The sequence below is a fragment of the Cucurbita pepo genome, chromosome 12, assembly GCF_057944985.1.
Source record: "Cucurbita pepo subsp. pepo isolate OVF chromosome 12, ASM5794498v1, whole genome shotgun sequence".
Taxonomy (NCBI): Eukaryota; Viridiplantae; Streptophyta; class Magnoliopsida; order Cucurbitales; family Cucurbitaceae; genus Cucurbita; species Cucurbita pepo.
In genome coordinates, this window is record NC_141809.1 from 8,002,829 (window position 1) to 8,011,214 (window position 8,386).

The 8,386-nt window shown below is 33.2% G+C and overlaps 1 pseudogene; it reads left to right on the plus strand.

Annotated features, from left to right (window-relative positions):
• The first annotated feature begins 704 nt into the window (after nt 1–704).
• On the plus strand, nt 705–2,159 carry LOC147789931 (exopolygalacturonase pseudogene; annotated as a pseudogene).
• The last annotated feature ends 6,227 nt before the right edge of the window (nt 2,160–8,386 follow it).

The following is an 8,386-nucleotide window of genomic DNA, read 5'->3' on the forward strand; positions in this document are numbered from 1 at the left end:
CATAGGTCTTAAACACCTTAACATTACTTGTTAGGGTATAACAATGACTTGCTTGAGATCATCATCCTTCCTTAATCCTTTAATTCCTCCCCTTTTGATCATTTGGGTCTTACATGGGCGGCTTATTCTTGTTAGATCTAATTCCTTTCATTTTTGGGTGTTACAATACCATACTTTGAGACAAGTGATTTTGTTGCTTTATTATAGTCATACAAGTCATTTTAAGCGTATGCCTACCATAATATGCCTACGATTTTAAGCGTGTTTAGTTTCGAACAATATTATGTTTGGCGTCCTCTTGAAATTTTCTTAACAAACATGTGGGTAAAGACAAAATATGCTAAAAACAACTCAATTTGATTCCTATTTTCAATTTGTATTAAATACATAAAAAGTTCCAAATCTAAAAGGAAAATCATTGTCTCTCACTAGTTTTCAAACGATATACATAAAAAAAGAAAAGAAAGCAAAGGCTTCATGAGTACGATCAAATCGAGTTTCTTGGCCGCTACAATTTTGATGTTACTATTGTTAGCTCCTACCGTCGATGCTCAATCTAGTGCCAATGTTGTTTTTTCTTTGAAAAGATATGGTAACATAGTGTCTGGTACTGACATCATGAAGGTAAATATATAATATGAACATCAATATTATCACTAGTTGAGCTGATCAATTGTTTGCTATAAGTTTTTGTTAGTTGTGAAATGTCGGCTTTAGCAAATGCATGGAGGGATGCATGCACGTCCAATCGTTCTAGTGCAATTTTTATTCCAGGAGGGATATTTAGAGTAAAGCAAGGGAAGTTTGAAGGACCTTGTAATAGCCCAATTGACTTTCAACTTCGAGGAACATTGCAGGCACTAAAAAGTCTTCCCGGAGATAATTGGATCACTTTTGCACGTGTTGATAGATTGACATTATCAGGTGAAGGAGTTTTTGATGGCCAAGGAAAGGCAGCTTGGAAAAGGAACAATTGCCACAAATGCATAAATTGTGCCCAACTCCCGGTTGTAAGTAATATTCCTTTAGCTTTCCTTCTCAATCTCATGCATCTTGTTGTTTTTGAAAGAGCCTCTTACATGTCTTCTCTAATGTTCTGACATTTACGATTTGGTCAATGTTCTTCATTTTCTAGAGGATAATCTTTAAACAATCCAGGGAAAAAGTAAATTTTTTTTGAGTTTTCAATTTTATTGGGTTCTATTCAAATTTTTAGCATCATTACCGACTCTCACAAAATATTATTTGATTATACAAAATGTTTAGAGTTTGAGGTTCAACTTCATCACCAATTCAACCGTTAAGAGAATAACATCACTTGATAGCAAGAACTTCTATATCAACGTCATCGGCTGCAACAACCTCACATTCCATAATATCAATATAATGGCACCAGAAAACAATCCCAACACTGATGGAATACACATCGGTCGATCAAATAAGATCACAATCACAAAGTCCAAAATTGCAATTGGAGATGATTGCATTTCTCTTGGAGATTGAAGCAAACTAATTGAAGTCACCAATGTGACGTGCGGACCAGGACATGGAATAAACATCGGAAGTCTTGGAAGATACACTAACGAAGAACCTGTTGAAGGTGTCATCGTAAAGAACTGCACGTTAAATAACACCACTAATGGTGTTAGGATCAAAACGTGGCCAGCTTCTGCGGCTAGCGGCACCGCCACCAATATGCACTTTTTGGACATTATAATGGTCAATGTTAGCAACCCTATTCTAATAGACCAAGAGTATTGTCCGTGGAATCAGTGCAATCGGTAGGTATGGATCGCATTCTCGAACCTTTGATTCATTTTTTCATTATAAGTTCACAAATAAACCATTTGTTGTCTCATTTTAATTTTCAGATTCCTTACAAAATTAAGATGAGTATAGTGAGCTTCAAGAACATTAGAGGAAGTTCTGCAACTCCGCTGGCAATCAAACTTATTTGCAGCCGTCACTTACTATGTGACGATGTAAAAGTAAGCAACATTGACCTCACTTACAATGGAATAAAAGGTCCTATTTCCTCCCAATGCACGAATGTGAAACCTATCATTTCATTAAGACAGAACCCCAAGATATGCTCCTCTCTTATGTTGTCCCATGAATTGTTCATTGCCATACAACTTCAAAATAATAGACAGCCTTAATTAAAAAAGTAGACTGCCTCTATCCATTTGACTCTCATTCTTTTGAGTTTCTTTTGTTGTACTTTTCGAAATAAATAAGATGGTCGAATGTTTGAAGGAGACTTTGTGTCGTGAACAACCTAATGTTTTTAGTACCTCGACCTTATATAATAAACTGGTTCCAGTCGTATTTTTCGTTCTAGATTTGAATTTGAAATAAGACAATGTAACTGTAACAACCATTATTAAAAAAAACTAATCCATAACTCAAGGAAAGAATCTTTAACCAACAAAAATATCTAACTCCTCTTTCCGTTTACCCTAAACAAATTAATTACCATTAAAAATCTTTTAGACCGAATCGATAAGTTAGATCGAATCTCCTAACTATATCCGTCCCATATGGCACACATCCATCATTATCGTTAAAGAAGAATTGACATTGGAGGTGACTAATCTAGCAAGTCGTGTCCTTAAATCTATCTTTTTCGTCAATCATGTAATTTTCGTTGCAACTTTTGGATATGACTTCAAAAAATTTAGGTTTCAGATTAGAAAATTAAGTGACAAGTATTAATATGTATTTTAGGAATTTACATTTAATATTGAATTATCTACCTATTTATCCCGACCAAGTTTAGTTTTAGGAAAAATGTCGATAGTCCTAGAAAAATTAAATATCAAAAGTAGCTAAATGTTCTAGGAGTTTAATGCACAGGAACTCATCAAAATTGGCCCAAATCCGTGCTAAATAAGGCCAACAAACAACATAAATCACAAAAGAGAGAAAATAAAAACAAAACTTGGTCTCGATCCATGATGCTATATTTTGTGTTTTCAAGTCTTAAGATATTTGTTGTTGGTGAGTTTAGCTGGGTCGAGTTGAGATATCTTTGAGGCCTAAGTAAGTTAATTGGATCATAAATTTATTCAACTCAAACAACCCTTATTACATAATTAAATCTTTTGATTTTTATGTTTAGAATAATATCTTAAAAAAAAAAAAAAAAGGAACTAAGCCATTTGGAAATGGCAAATGGTACCCATGCTAGATTTGGACCACGATTTCGAATTTGGATTCAGCAACTAGCAACTGATACCCTTGACGTTCCCCTGCATCTACCATGACATACCTACATTACCAACTTATCTTGAATTGCTTATAAGAGTGAAAACTATCCACACAAACCAACACAATTTTTTGTAGCATGTTTTTTCCTTACTCACATGCCTCCTAAGATGTAATCTCATGCCTAAAATTTGGACCAGGATTTGGAATCCAAATTTGGCATCTGATGGCCCCCACAATTCCTTGCATCTTTAATGATATGGTCACATTAGTTACTTGTTTTAAATTGTTCCTAGGAGTGAAAACTATCTCTAAAAATCACGTTGCCTACTTTTGGTGGTTCAATCATAAGACTCAAAAGTTAAGCGTGTTTAGTTTGAAACAATATTATGTTTGGCTACCTCTTGAAATTGTCTTAACAAACATGTGGGTAAAGCAAAATATGCTAAAAACAACTCATGTTGATCCGTAAGAATAATTTTCCTTCTTAGAAACACTTCATGAGGAGTAAATAATATGGTCATATTGCAAAAGATGTCGAAAAATGCTGGAGCCATTGGGTGTCAAATTCATACTAAAAAATTTGGTTCAAATCCTGTTCATGGGACATTACACTAATCGGTTTAAGGGGTTCTTGTTTTGTTTTGTTTGTTTTTTTTTTTTTTTTTTTTTTTTTTTTTTGAGATGTAATCCTGTTCATGTCTCCTAAGATGTAATCCGTTTGGAAAAATCTCTCCAGATGTAATTTCATTCTCCAAAGAAAGGGGGAGAGATTGGTCTGTTATGACTCGGAGAATGTTTGCAAATAATATATTTACATATTTAATATTATTATGATATAATACCTCATCTAAACTATATTTAAATATTATAAGATATCCTAATATATATTTAATTAATTTGAACTTGATTCAAATTTCAAATATATTTTTATTTAATGTATAATAATTTAATATTTAATGGTATCATATATAATAAATATATTTGTCTTTTTAAATATATTTAATATATTAAATATTAATTTGAAACCTTCAAATTAAATATATTTTCTCAATTTATTTAATATCTAATATATAAATATTAGTTTGACACTTCAAATTAAATTTATTTTCCCCTTTATATTTAATATATCTAATTATTTTAAATATCAATTTGAACACTTCAAATATTCTTTCAAATAAATTGAACCTTTAACGTTGTTATGAGCTAGCAAGAAAACCTTATGGACCTACCGATTATAAGCTCCAGTGATACAAAATTAATTAATTAAACTCTTTAATTAATCAATTTTCATTCATTAACTATAGGTCACTCCACTATAGACCTAGAGTTGCACTCTTATGTACTGTAGGACAAGTTATTTCCATTGATAAAATCATTACAAGCAAGTCGATCCTTCACGAGTTGTTCATAATTGTAGCTGGGTCAAAAGTCCGTTTTACCCCTGTAATTACATTTTTCAACTTAAGTACCACTAATTCTCTAATAAACAATTTGTTTATGATCCAATCATAAACCAAGTCCCTCTTGGGCCAGAGAGAGGGTGGGGCCCCATTGTTCAAGTCCCGAAATCAGTACTTAAGAGAACAACTCATCTAGTTTCCTCATCTGGAAAAGAGTGAATTTCATCTCATGATATTATGTTTCAAACTCCCTGATTGGTCAAGTCCCTAAAATTGTAGGCACATTGAATCGGCCTAAAGAGCCATTCTCACCCATGTAAATTAAAGAACAAGCCCTCACTGGCAGGAGTTCATAACTCACTCAGGATTAAGATCGACTCGCATATGATCATTGTGTGAAATATTAATCTTCTCAATTAACGGATTTATAAAGAGAGATTAAACATTTATTTGTCCAGTCTTATACAAACTCATTGTATAGGGTAGCCCCACTTACATGTCTCCATATGAACGATTTGAATCAAATCATTTGTAACCATTACAAAGTGGGTCGTATCAATAGTGTTACCAAGATAAGGCATCCAACTTTATCCATATACTATAGACTTTTTAGGTTATTACTTGAACACGATCCTCTTGTATGTCAACCAAATACGGTTCAAGATTACATTAATAACCTTGGATTTTCATACCATGGATAACAATTAAATTACAAATAAACTAATAAAAATTATTGTTAAAAACTAAATAATTAATTACGAGGCTTTAGGGCATAAATTCCAACAAATATGACATGTATTAAGTGACAACTATATGTACGTAGTCTAGAAAAACTGATATGAACCAAGAGACATCAATCATACAATATACTTCAATGAAGATATGAAGAGAAGGTTGTCAAAATTATCAAAAGATTTTTCAATTCATGCTACATTGAAGAAGAATGAAGTTTGATTGTTGTAAATTTTGGGTGGGTTGCAATTTAGAGTAATTTAGAGTTATTGTATGATTGATGTCTCTTGGTTCATATCATTCTATGCAACTCTATGTAGTTTAGGTTGCATGTAGAATCATTCAAGCTCGACATGATCAATCTTGCTTGTGGAGTGATTCGAATCTCAATCAAGTGTTCTTGTCTTGAGATATTTGATCAACAAGAATCATTGAAGCTAGACATGATCAATCTTGCTTGTGGAGTGATTCAAATCTCAAACAAAGTGTTCTTGACTTGAGATATTCGATCAACAAGGTAATCCGAATCTTACTCCCCTTGTAGTTGATTCCTTATCATATCATTTGGTATCAGAGCTTCAGGCTCAAGATCGGATATATGTTTCCTTTGCGTTTATTTTCAATTTGTTTTTATCTTTATAGTTTTTAATCGACCCAAAATAAAAAAAATCCAATCTGGGCTCTACTAAAAAAATTTGAGAGGTGAGAATGAGAGCTTCATTTGTGTAAATGAGTGCAAACAGAGTGGCCTAAAATTCCTTGAGTGTATACACGTGAGAGAGTGTTGCGAGGTCGTCTATATTTCCATTTTTTTTTTTTTTTTTTTTTTTTTGCAGCAAAGTTGCACAAATAGATTCGAGGACGAATCCTCTTGAAGAAGTGGAGAATGATATGAACCGAGAGACATCAATCATACAATATACTTCAATGAAGATGTGAAGAAAATGTTGTCAAAATTATCAAGCAATTCATGCCACATTGAAGAGGAATGAAGTTTGATTGTTATTTAAGACTTTTAATTTACTTTAGGTTACAATTACATAATGGTTAATTATGGCCATTAAGTATGAATGTTACAACTCTTGGAATGTCTTTAATAGTTTCATTTTGAGGCTATATAAAGCCATGTATGTTGTATTTGTAAGTAGACTTGGGAAATATAGAAAGAAGCATTTGTGCTTTTCTTTAGCCAATGGCTAAGTTTCTTTGCAATTCTATGTAGTTTAGATTGCATGTAGAATCATTCAAGCTCGACATGATCAATCTTGCTTGTGGAGTGATTCGAATCTCAAATAAGTGTTTGAGATATTTGATCAACAAGAGTCATTCAAGCTAGACATGATCGATCTTGCTTGTGGAGTGATTCGAATCTCAATCAAGTGTTCTTGCCTTAGGTTGTCAAAATTATCAAAAGATGTTTCAATTCATGCTACATTGAAGTATATTGTATGATTGATGTCTCTTGGTTCATATCAAAAACACCTCAAGTCGACAATTCCTCTGTGACTTCTAAGCTCCCGAGAACCCTATCGCCACGATCTGTAGCTTCACGGACCTGAAAAAGAAATGTAAATAGGAATGAGTATAAATATATTTAATAAGCAACATACTTATAGGCTCTTATCGCATCCATGTCAGAGTAGGGAACCACCAGCTTACTCTATAGGCTCTAGAGTTTCACAGTCTTGGTACAGACACTTGGGCAGAAGATTTAACCTTCATAGCGGTATCCGACATCTAAGGATGAGGCGCTACGACATATAACTTTGTACCAGGTGAGGAACATGGTGAGTGTCAGCCTGCTTGTCGTCAATGGAGGAGTGAACTGGCAAACCCGTCGCACAGGCCATGAGATCGCCCAAGGTTGGGGCGTGCTACTTTTCGATACAAGCCAGCTCGAAAAGTTATTGATGATGTTAATATAACATATGAGAAAGCAATTTGGATCTTAGGCACTCTTAGAACATCAATTATAGTAAATAACTAGCATGTTCATAAGTATTAAAACTCAAGGTGTTTTAGTACTAACCTTTTGTAGTTTAAATTCCTTTTTCCTCACGAATCGGTTTCGAACCACCATTAGTGTCTTCTCCACTATTCTCCGACCTTAGAACGGGATTGTGGAATCCGTTGAGTGACTAAACTTGGGAGGGATTTAGTATATATGAACAGAGAGTTTGTGAGAGTTTTTCTCATGGTTTTTGGAAGGGAGAAGTTCATGTACCTTGATCACTCTATTTATAGAGTTATGTTTGCATGTTGATGCAAATTTGAGATCACCAAATTTTGACACTCAATATTCCACTCAAATGTTTGGGATTATGTGGCAAACATGCAAGTTTGAGTTCACCAAATTTTGACACTCAAAATAATATTTAAATTTGTCTGTGGGTTTATTTGGCAAGCATGCAAGTTTGGTTAAACCAAATTTTGACATCCCAAAATTCCACTAACTCAAACATGGATTCTTCCATGGAGTGAAGCCAACCTTCTTACTTTCTTCATTTTAATTCAACAATTAATTTGAATAATTAATTTCAAATTAAGTAATATTAAATGATTAATTAAACCATTTAATTAATATTTAATATTAATTCAAATCCCAATCCCAATCAATTTCGACACATATTTGATTAAAATATTTAAATCTTATTTAAATATCTCAGATTCTCTTTTTTATTTAATTCATAAATAAAACAAAAAAAGGGTTAAATACATCGTATATATGTAGCGCATATTCCCTAATTTGAATTCGAACACTTCGAACCCACTCGTCACACTGTTCTATGGTTTAGTTCGATATGAGCTAGTAGAGAGACCTAATGGACCTATAGATCATGAGCTCCAACAATCCAAGATTAACCGGTTAAATTCATTAACCTTGTTAACCAACACTCGTTAACTACTAAGACACTCCACTATAGCCTAGTAGTTGCACTCCCCTCACTATAGATATATTTTTGTCCATTTGATATAACTATGATTAGTAAGTCGATCCTTCACAAGTTGTTCGTAACTAGAGTTGGGTCAATTAACCGTTTTAC